General features: G+C 33.2%; 1 pseudogene; it reads left to right on the top strand.

The window, feature by feature from the left end:
- The first annotated feature begins 10968 nt into the window (after nt 1-10968).
- On the top strand, nt 10969-11413 carry LOC120148785 (annotated as a pseudogene).
- Nucleotides 11414-12402: the final 989 nt, after the last annotated feature.

Genomic DNA, 12402 nt, shown 5'->3' with positions numbered 1-12402 from the left:
CTCTCTGTTTAGCTGCTTCAGATGTAAACAAACTATCATATAATGTTGCAACACAATCTACCATATCCAACACCAACAGATACCAATGTGAATTATGGTAGTTTATTGTGATCATGATCTACAACAAATTTCACACCCAATTTGACAAAATTCAACATTCTATATTTGAAAACATCATTTGCAATTTGTATGGTGTCTTACCTTCTCACAGTCGGTGAATTTCACATAATTACCCAATATGGGACCCCAAAAAGTAGCAATACTCTTAACACTTACTTTGTTGTTGGCATCCAACGCATGTTGCTGCAGTTACGCGACAATCATTATTAATATACCGTCTATAACACTACTTTTCAACATTTATTAATTTAACTCACCGCTAAGTGGTATGGAAGGTAGCCAATCCTCCGGAGTGACTTTTTCGAATCATAGCATACTGTCCAGGAGAGCAAATCAATAACCTAACAAAATTAATTACACAATCAGAACATATTCAATAGGTTTTAACATTTTGTACAATCAGAATATATTAGCGAATTGATTTCCTATTGAGATTACAGAATATCTGTAAGAATCATTAGGATTACTATTTTGTCATGAAATATTTAAATATCACTCACAAAGCAATATATTTCACTTACCCCGATTCTAACCCACTATTCCATAAATAATCACAAATTTCATCTTCGATGTCATCAATTACGCTTGCATTATCCGCTTTTTCAACCTATAATTTTGCATACAAATTTTTGTCACAACAACATGATAAAGATAAAATTAAGTTTTCTTTTTTTCAACTTACCTTTTGCTTCTTCTTCTAGGGTGCAGGATATTCTGAATCCAAATTTGCATCTATAACACTCTCCGGTGTATAGATCACATCGACATCCTTCTTCCTCATTTCCTCCATATTTTCTTCTTCCTCCCTCTTTTCTTCTTCATATTTTTTCAGTTCATCGTATTTTTGCTCTACATAGCTCTTCATCTCTTTTATTTCACCCTTCAATTTCCCCCCTTCAACCAAGTATTCATCAACCACCCCCTTCACCCCTGTAAGTTCACTCCTCAATTCCACAACCTCCTTCACCACTCCATCAATTGTTTCACCCCTCACCATCTTAAGTTCACCCCTTAACACCTCAACTTCTTTTACCACTTCACCCCTCAACACCTTAACTTCTTTCACCACTCCATCTATTTTTCCTTCCACTTCCCCCTTATACTTATCAAGTGTCTCTTCGATTCTCTCAAGTTTCTCTTCGACTCTCTCAAGTTTCTCTTCGAATCTTGATTGTCTTTGCATGATATCAAATTGGATTTTTTTTATATCAGCCAATTCAGACATCAAAATGTCAAATTTACTCTGTTTTCCCTCACCGTCATCCCCTAATACAACCTTCTCTTCTTCCTTTTCCTCTGCCTCGACTACATCCTTGCCAATAACCTTCAAAATTAAATTACAATATTAAGACATTGATTATATTCTTAATATTATTTAATTACATTTATTACCCTTTCTTTCTTCCTTGGTCTATCCAACTTCAACTTCGCCATCACTCTAACCACCTCTTCCTTCCCCCATGCACGGATGCGTACCACTCCGGTTCTTTCATAAGCCGGCACTGCCTCACAACCCGACCAAAAATCGAACAGTGCGACATGCATTTATAATAAAATTTATAATTTTATATAATAACTATATTATCATTTTATATAAAAAAAAACAAAAATGTTATTTAACTCATTTACCTCTAAGATTGCTATGCACCCTTTGAGGTATCTCTGGCTGCCCTTTTTAAAGGTGATTATTGATTCAATCAATCTCGAATGGATATATTCAGCCCAATTGAGTTCACCCTTCAAGCCTTCATCGCAAATGACCTTCATATAGTCCTTGTTCGTTGACGTATCACCCGTTGGACAAAGAAAGATCCCGATAAGGTACAATAAAACCCCGGGCCTTCAGCTCATTCCCCCCATAAGATCCACTTTTGATTTCCTCTTCAAGTTCAGCATATGTCACCTTCTACTTCAAACCGTATTTGGAGGCAAGTGCTTTTCAGTCCTTACTCTTAGAGACTTCTACAACACTTTTGCCTTCATTTCCTACCCCCAAGACGGCTGCAGCACATGGGATCCCGAGAGGAAATGAACAATCACCATATTTAGCAATACATCGTTTGAAATCAAATTGCGCCATCAAGGATCGACACAATTCCCTCTGAATAGGTCGATCCCTTACTCCTACCAACGATCCAAACCCCATTTCTCCCAGCACATTCAATTGACCCTTCTCCTTAAGGTGTATAATTAATGAATTCAACCTTTTAATGATGCACCTTATCGACACTTCCTACATTTTTTAACAATATATAATGTTACAGTTCTTATATATTTTGTATCAACGTATTTACAAGTTTAATGAATACCTTCTTTTTCATGTGCTTTCCTCCATTCTTTGTATTCTTCACTATCCATCTTTGACTGTGCGATGTAAGGTTCCTTCTCAGCATCACTCATTGAATTCCATTTCTCCAACACATCATTTCTCACCTAATATTAAGCATAAACGTTTTTAATCAATACATTAATGCTAAATAATACTCAATGTCAATTTCAATTTACATACCGAACCGATGTGTTCGCCACTTTCTTTCATCCTTTTGCATTCGGTCATACTGTTAACATTTAAAATTTGTCATCAATTTAAAGTTCTTAAATACTTTAATCCAATTACCATTTCATTAATAATAACAAAAAGACATTGATACTTACTAGAAGTACATATATCCACCCTTTGGTTGCTTTCGAGTCTCGGCCTCAATTTCAAAGTCATCTGCGCCACCAACAATATTTCCACCCATTGACTCCATTTTTCCTTCATATATCAGTTTACGCAAATCAAATCAAATACTTGTTACATACACTTTATTCAATATACAAATATAGATAAATACTCTTGTGGTAAAATGGTTCAAAAGAATTTGAATGGCCATTACAAAATGTGTCGGTACATTTATACAACCTAAAATATCATTTTCTACAGATAATATTATATACATGTATCCATATTTATTTTCTACCTATAATATTATATAATCAGTCCCAAATCCTTCTTGGCTTCAATTCAAAATCCCCAAACCAAACCAAAAAACCTTAATCCCTATTTCCTTCAAACGAATGGGAACACTCAATACTCCAAGTATCGGCACATTTATACAACCTATAATATCATTTTCTACCTATAATATTTAATAAAAGTATCGATATTTATATTTTACCTAGAATATCACTTTCTACCTGTAATCGGTCCCTAATGATTCTTTACTTAGAAAACCCCAAACAACACATAAAAACCCTATTTTTGATTACTGTAATAATAAAAAACTAGGGTTTCGACAACGTACTTTTCGATTCGACTGCAACAACAAACAAACTTCGCTTTAGAAACGCCTTCTGAAATGCAGTAACAATTACGCTTCGATTTCAAAAACTCGTCCGTTCTATCTATTTTTCAGAGGCTATTTGACTATGCCCTTTATATTTTCACCGGATATGTAATTTCTATTTAATCGATATAACTACAAAAGTGTCGATACTTTTATGTCATGTGTCGATACTTTCGATAGTATAATTACCTATTTCTTTGAAAGTATCGATACTTTATTAAGAGTACTTTATTAAAGTATCGACACTTTCAATATATTCAGTAACGCTTTACCGGTTTTGTCACTTAGAGACCGGTTTTACCATATTTTTACCTTTTATATCGTTATGGATCGATACATTTTTATAAAGTATCGACACTTTATAGATGCTAAAATTGTTTCTCTTTTAAATTCACAAAGTGTCGATACTTATATTAAATTATCAACACTTTCAATGTATTCGGTAGCGCTTTACCGGTTTTGTCTTTTCGAGACCGGTTTTATCATATTTTAACTTGTTATATCGTTGTGGATCGATACATATTTATAAAGAATCGACACTTTATAGGCGCTAAAACTGCTGCTCCTTTAAATTCATAATGTGTCGATACTTATATTAAAGTATCGACACTTTCAATATATCTGGTATCTCTTTATCGGTTTTGTCTTCTCCTGACCGGTTTTGTCATATTTTTACCTGTTATATCGTTGTGGATCAATACATATTTATAAAGAATCGACACTTTATAGGCGCTAAAACTACTTCTCCTTTAAATTCACTATGTGTCGATACTTATATTCAAGTATCGACACTTGCAATATATCCGGTAGCGCTTTACCGGTTTTTCTTTTCGTGACTGGTTTTGTCATATTTTTTCCTATTTTATTGATGTGGATTGATACATATTTATAAAGAATCGACACTTTATAGGCACTAAAACTTCTTCTCCTTTAAATTCACAATGGGTCGATACTTATATTAAAGTGTTGACACTTTCAATATATTCGGTATCTCTTTACCGGTTTTGTCTTCTCCTGACCGGTTTTGTCATATTTTTACCTGTTATATCGTTGTGGATCGATACATATTTATAAAGAATCGACACTTTATAGGCGCTAAAACTGCTTCTCCTTTAAATTCACAATATGTCGATACTTATATTAAAGTATCGACACTTTCAATATATCTGGTATCTCTTTACCGATTTTGTCTTCTCCTGACCGGTTTTGTCATATTTTTACTTGTTATATTGTTGTGGATAGATACATATTTATAAAGAATCGACACTTTATAGGCGCTAAAACTGTTTATCCTTTATATTCACTATGTGTCGATACTTATATTAAAGTATAGACACTTTCAATATATTCGATATCGCTTTGCCGGTTTTGTCATATTTTTACCTGTTATATCGTTGTGGATCGATACATATTTATAAAGAATCGACACTTTATAAGCGCTAAAACTATTTCTCCTTTAAATTCTCTATGTGTCGATACTTATATTAAAGTATCGACACTTTCAATATATCCAGTATCTTTTTACCGGTTTTGTCTTCTCCTGACCGATTTTGTTATATTTTTACATGTTATATCGTTGTGGATCGATACATATTTATAAAGAATTGACACTTTATAGGCACTAAAACTGCTTCTCCTTTAAATTCACTATGTGTCGATACTTATATTAAAGTATCGACACTTGCAATATATCCGGTAGCGCTTTACCGGTTTTGTCTTTTCGTGACTGGTTTTGTCATATTTTTTCCTATTATATTGATGTGGATCGATACATTTTTATAAAGTATCGACATAAACCGACAAGCTAAGTTTGTCGGTTGCCAAATTTTTTAATATTTCTTCATGATTTAGACCTACTACATTATTATTACTCAATATTTCCAGTAGTGCTAAACCGAATTTGTTAAATATCTTTTAATGTATCCGGTAACGCCGTATAATAGCTGTATATTAGCCCACCTTTCCTGAGACATTCCCCCCAATGGCGAAATATAAAAGCACAACAGAATATATGACATGCACATGTTCATAAAGATCTAAAACAAGACGTAATATATATGTTTTATAATATTTTAATTTTTAATTATTTATAATTTATCATTTTATAATTTATGATGTATTTTAATTTTTATAACGTTTTTGGTATTTTTAATATATATACACATATATATTTAAATTTTTAGTAATTTAATTTTTCTTTTTTGTATTTATTTTTTTGAATATTTTTAAATTCTAAATATTTATTTTTCTAAAAAACCAAATAAATCCTTGAAATATAAAAAATATAAATTTGACCCTCGAACTCGACCAAAAAATGAATTTAGCTCATTTCCACATCACCAATCATCGTGGACTGACACAATAGTACCGTTGACAACCATATCAACATCGTGGACTGTATCATCAGTATCGCAACAATCAACAACGAAAATTGTTGATAAAATGACTACAGTGAAATTTTCTTTTAAATTTGAGGGATCACATTAAGTACAAAAATAATTTGAGGACCACATTAATTTTTTGGAAGAGTTTGAGTGCCTTACATACCATTAAGTCATAAAATAGTTGGATCTCCTTTTTAACACTTATGTATCTAAAACGTAAACAACTTAGGTTGACGAGTTAAGAAAATAAAAAATACCATTAAAGATTACGAGGACACGCTAAGAGAGTTGCATATTCCAGAGAATCTTAGGATACTTATCATGAGATGCATATCTTCAGTCTCAACACAGGTACTTTGGAATGGTGCTTTGTCCGAATATTTTAAGCCAACCAGGGGATTACGCCAGGGTGATCCTTTATCGCCTTATTTGTTCTTTATGTGTATGGAGAGATTAGCTCATGCCATCACTATAGGTGTCAGGAATGGACGATGGAAACCTATCCGGCTGTGCCGCAGTGGTCCTAATCTTTCTCATCTATTTTTCGCAGATGACTTGGTAGTGTTTGCTGAGGCGTCTATTGAGCAATGTTTTGTAATAAGGAGCATTCTGGATCTTTTTTGCAGGTTCTCCGGTCATAAAATAAATATGCAAAAAATAACTATATTTTATTCTAAGAATGTGGATTCAGGTTTGAAGAATTCAATTAGCTCCTTATTTGGATTCCATGAAGTTCAAAACTTGGGAAAGTATCTCGGAGTACCTCTGCTTCACTCTCAGGTTACGAGATCTTCGTTTAGCCACATAATTTCGAGAGTCCGAGACAAACTTACAGGATGGAAGGCGAAATCTTTATATTTGGCCGGGAGGATTACTTTGGCTAAAGCAGTACTATCGACTATTCCTTTCTATTCAATGCAATCTATGAAGCTTCCGAAAAGGATTTGTGATGAGATAGAACGAATAATCCGAGGTTTTATCTGGGGTCGAACTGAGGCTAGAAATGGCATATCTCTTGTTAATTGGGAGAATGTTTGTAAACCGATAAGCAATGGTGGTATTGGCATGAAGAAGCTAATCGATCAAAATGATGCTTTTCTTATGAAACTAGCTTTTAAATTGGAAATAAACTCCGACCAACTGTGGATTAAAGTAATGCGATCCAAGTATAGGTGGAGGAATGAGTTACCCGAATCAATTGACAGCAAGAGAAGCTTGCATGTTTGGAAAGGAATCTCTCACGTGTGGAGCGAGGTGCGACAGAGTTTGGTTTGGAATATTGGTAACGGGTGTAGGGTGGACTTTTGGGGTGATCCTTGGCTCAGTGATGTAGGGCCTTTAAATACCCTTGTAGATAATCAAGTGGAGAGAATCGCATTACCAAGGAGGACGGTGGCCTCCATGGTTGATACTAATGGCCAATGGCGATGGGAGTTGATTTTTAATTTAGCACTGAGCAGTATTCAACAACGACTTGCAGCAACAATGCCACCACGACAAGGCAATAGGAACGATGCGTTAGGCTGGAAATGAACTGTTGATCGCTGCCTTTCGGTTAAATCAGCGTATGACATGAGACAGGTAACTCCGGATGCTAGTCCTCATAAAGTTTGGAAAGTGATTTCGAAATATAGAGGGTTACAATGGATTAAAGTCTTTTTATGGTTAATAGTTAATGAACATTTATTAACCAATACGGAACGAGTCAGACGACACTTAACATCAAGCAAGTGTTGTGGAGTTTGCGGTTAGCAGGGGGAAACAATAGACCATTTATTTTGAACATGCCATGCGGCATTGGCTGTTTGGATAACATTAATTAAAGCTGAAAAATTAGATGAGTTTTTGACCAGGGATATATGAGATTGGTTGCAGATTAATATTGCTAATCCGGGAATCTATGCATGGGATGACTGGGACTGGGACTTACTCATTAGTTCGATACTTTGGTTGATTTGGAAGAACCGTAATAGGAGAATTTTTTATTCGGATTACATCGAACAGGAGTCAGTATTAGTACAAGGTAGGCGTCTTTGTTTTGAGGCTAGGCAAGCAATTGAAACAAATTTGCAAATTAATTCGTGTTCGTATCAAAGGATTAGTGTGCCTAATCATTGGATTTCGCCTCCTACTAATTGGTGCAAGGTTAATACTGATGGATCTCGTAAAATAGGAAATGGATTTGCTACGTGTGGGGGCGTTATTCGATCTTCGAACGGTGGATGGATTCTTGGTTTCTCTAAAGTAATAGGTATATGCTCTATCGTTGAAGCGGAGTTATGGGGAATACCATGTAGGTCTCTCGCATGCATATAATCTTGGCGAAAGACAAATTATGGTTGAAGCGGACAGCTTGGAGGTCATTCGGATGCTAAAAGGAAATGATAATAAAGGATCAGTTTTACTTTGCTCTACCGGGTCAATGAGTTATTAAAGCAGGAATGGACAGTTACTTTGAGGCATATAAATCGGGATGCGAATAAGGTGGCCGATAAACTAGCCAATTTAGCCATAGCAAGAGGCTCGGATCATATGGTTTTCTACTCTCCACCATTGGAAGTGCTTAGCTTGTTACAACAGGATACATGTGCTTGTAATTTGCAAGAAGAACATTGAGTGTTAGCTCCTTTTTACTTCATCAAAAAAAAAAGATTACGAGGAATTTCCTTTTAAACTTTAATATGACAAATCAAAATTATTCATAGGATAAATATATATTTACTTAAAATTTAATCATCATATTTTAGATATATTCAACTCAGGCACAAATCAACTCACATAAGTAGTTAAAAAATTATTGTTATTCCTAGAGGTCACGGGTTCGAGCATCAACGACTGCAAGAGTGATTAAGTGGTCATTGTCAAATGGTTGAGAGTACTTAGAATATATACTACTTTATAATGAGATATCTTCAACACTACTCCTCAACTGGTTGTATTGGTACATAATAAAACTCTACATACATCAAATTAAGTGATACTTGAAAAAAAAGTGCTTAATGGTATGTGAGATCCTCAATCTTTACTAAAAAAAATTAATGTGATCCTCGAACTATTTTACACTTAATGACCCTCAAATTTAGAAAAATTCAATGTGCCCTTCGACCAATGGTTTATGTCGTTGATCGTTACAATGTTGATATGATAGTTCACGATGCTGATATTGTTATCAACGATGCTGATGTGACAGTCCACAATGACTGATGATGTGACTGATGGGCTAAATTGATTTTTTTAAAATTCAAGGGTTCATTTGATTTTTAGAAAAAATAAAAATATTTTAAATTTAAAATAAAAATAAATAAAAAATTAGATTACTAAAAGGTTATATATATATATATATATATTAAAAACATTATTAAAAAAATAAAAAATAAAAATACATCACAAACTTTAAAATGATTCATTATAAATTATTAAAAATTAGAAATATTAAAAAAGTCATATATCATATGTCTTGTTATGTTTAATATTTTTTTATAAGTTATGTTTAATATTTCATCATTGTACTACTTTTCCTTTTAACCCCATATTTTTTATGCTTAAATACAAGATGTTGACTCATGGGTGGACTCAATTAATTATAATTTCTTTCGAGAACAAGCACCACTAGAAACTGCTTTATAGTAGTATTTCTTTCTTCTGTTTTGAAAATTGGACCGGACCGGCCGGTTCAATCGAGAATCGTTGTTTAGTCTGGTTCAATTTAAATCGGTTGAACTGCTATTAGTGAACCGGTCAGAACCGCTGAACCGTTCGAACCGGACCGGCTGAAAACCTGAAAAAATCGGGAAAACCGAGATTTAAAAAAAAAAATAAACCAAACAACGTCGTTTGTTAAACGAGCCAAGTCGAACTCGAGTATTGATGAGCTCGACTCGAACTTGAAAACTTTAAAAGTAAGCTCAACTCAACTCAAACTCACAAGCTAAAAATTATCAAGTTCAACTCAAACTCGAAATATAATATTGAAACTTAAACTCAAAAAGGCTTGAACTAAAAAAAAATTAGAAGCTCGATTGAAGCCTAAAATTCGAGCTTGATTGAAGTGAAAGAATAGTTCACTCAATGCTCACCAAAAGGCTCCATGATTTTGAATGTCAAATTACCTCTATTATTTATAGAAGTTAGTTGTGATGCGCTTTTATGTTTCTTAGCAATGTGAGATTGTTTTGTTATCATATTTTTACTCTTTAAACTTTTGGGATGCTCTTCTATGTTTCTTAGCCATGTGGGATTGTTTTTAAAAAAAATTAAACCAAACAATATCATTTTGTTATGATTTTTTAATTCAAAATTTATTTTTTAATTATAGTTATATAATTATATTTATTATTTAATATGTTTTACCTTAAATATTATGTTGTAGTTAATTTGAATCATTTTGTTTCACTTGATTTTATGATTTTTAACTTATATATGTTATGGCTTGCTTTGATATGACTTGTGATATAAAAAATTATTTTTTATTAAATATTTTTGGTATTTTTATTTAATTTTTAAATAATTATGACATCGTCTGGTTCTTCCGACCGATCGGACCGGTTCGACCGGTTGAACCAGTGAACCGGTAGCATGACCGATTCGCTAACCGGTCCGGTTCTGAAAACCATGTTTCTTTCTATCGAAGGTATTCGTGGACATGATCGTGTTTCATATATTTAATTTTTATTTTTAGCATTTTATATTTAATTTTTAATATTTTTATATTTTAACTTTTAATTTTTTAAAAAAAATAAAAGAAATCCTTGAACTTTAAAAAATATATTGGCCTTCGAACTCAACCATAAAAATTAATTTAACGTATTTCACAAATGATTAATCATTATAGATTATCACGTCAGTACCGTAAACTGTTACATTAATATCATAATGATCAACGATAAAAATTATTAGTCAAATAATTACATTGAATTTTTTTCAAGTTTAAGAGTGAAATTAAGTACAAAAATAATTTAAGAGACACGTTAATTTTTTTTAAAAATGTTAGAAAGTCTCACGTATCATTAGGCCTAAAAAACTAATTCTTCAAAGCTTAAGAAAAAAATAACGGTAAAAAGCCACGTGCGTTCCACGTGGTTCCTTCCTTCCTATATAAACTCCACTCAACACAAACTCGCATGTTTCCTCTCTGAACCTTGTCAACTACACCGAGGAAAACCTCCGCCACCAGCAGCGGCAGCCCAGTCGGCTTCAACGCCGTGCACCGTCTTCCTTACAGATAAGTGCGGTTTCGAGCTGGAACGTTGCGATCCCTCTCTTATCACCGCTACTTCCTTCCCACCATCAATCGACCGGAGGTCGGCTGAAGAACGGGAAGAGTCACCGCATCAAAAGCAGCAGCGGAGAATCCAGAATAAGGAGCCTGAGAAGGTTGTTCCTAAGACGTGGCAGCATCCAGCGGCTCCGTTTTGTTACCGTTAGTCCCGGCGTTTGTGCCGGTTTATATGTGTAAGAAGAAGTTGTTAGATCTAACGGCGAGCTTATGTTGAGCTTATTATCTTTCGATGTACACGTCACTAATTGTGTGAAATTACAGTAATGCCCGTCAACATGTTCATATTTACTATACATTTAACAGATTTAAATTAGGATAAATTACGTATTTAATACTTAAACCATCAGTTTTAATCCGTTTAGTATCTAAGCTTTCTAATTTTTAAACTCATACCTAAAGTTTACTTTTTGTTTTATATTAATACTCGTCGTTAAAAACTTAATACATTTAATACATACACTATCAGTTTGATTCGTTTTAGTACTTAAATTTTTTATTTTTTTAAAAAAAACTTAAGTATGATTTAGGTACTAAACGTGTTTTGGTACCTAGACTTTCATTTTTTTTTAAACTTAATGGCGGGTACTAAAATAGAACAAAAACTAAACTTTAGTTATATGTTTGAAAAAATTGAAAGATTATGTACTAAACCTGATCAAAACTGATAGTTTAAGTACTGAATGTATTGTTTACCCTTTAAATTAAGATTGAAATCACGTTCTCTATTGCGTAGATAATATCAATTGTTGTTACAATCATTACGAGTATCACATTTGTAAAATAATAATTTCAAACCGAATCTTTACCTCTATATAACAATTGTTATTTCAATAGTAGATCGTTATTTAAACCTCTGTTTCAAAAAAAAAACTGATTTTGGTTACAGTTTTTATATTTCCAATTAGTTCTGTTGTTTCTACTGTCTGGTGATTGAGAAAATGAGAGGAACCAAAAGTAAAAGATGAAAGGTCACAAGTAATCCATTTGAAAGATAAAAATGAAAAAGTTAAGAGTAAAAAGGTCAGTACCGATTTTATAAATTTAGGCAGGTTTGTTAATTTTAAGATAAATTATGCCAATAATCATTAATGTTTGTATAAATTTATTTTGTCACCATTAAATAATGTTATCCTCTCTCCCTCTCTGTTCGTTCTTTCGATGAATGTAGTATCAAGACTGCTTGATTACTTTGCGGATGACTTGTTGGTGTTCACCAAAGTGTCATAATCCTTCTTACAAAATTGTACTTTGCGGATGACTTGTTGGTGTTCACCAAAGGCACTTACGATAG

This window comes from Hibiscus syriacus, unplaced genomic scaffold, assembly GCF_006381635.1.
Source record: "Hibiscus syriacus cultivar Baekdansim isolate YM2019G1 unplaced genomic scaffold, ASM638163v2 tig00110987_pilon, whole genome shotgun sequence".
Classification (NCBI taxonomy): Eukaryota; Viridiplantae; Streptophyta; class Magnoliopsida; order Malvales; family Malvaceae; genus Hibiscus; species Hibiscus syriacus.
Note: the sequence above shows the minus strand (reverse complement) of the source record. Positions and strands in the feature narration are given on the sequence as shown.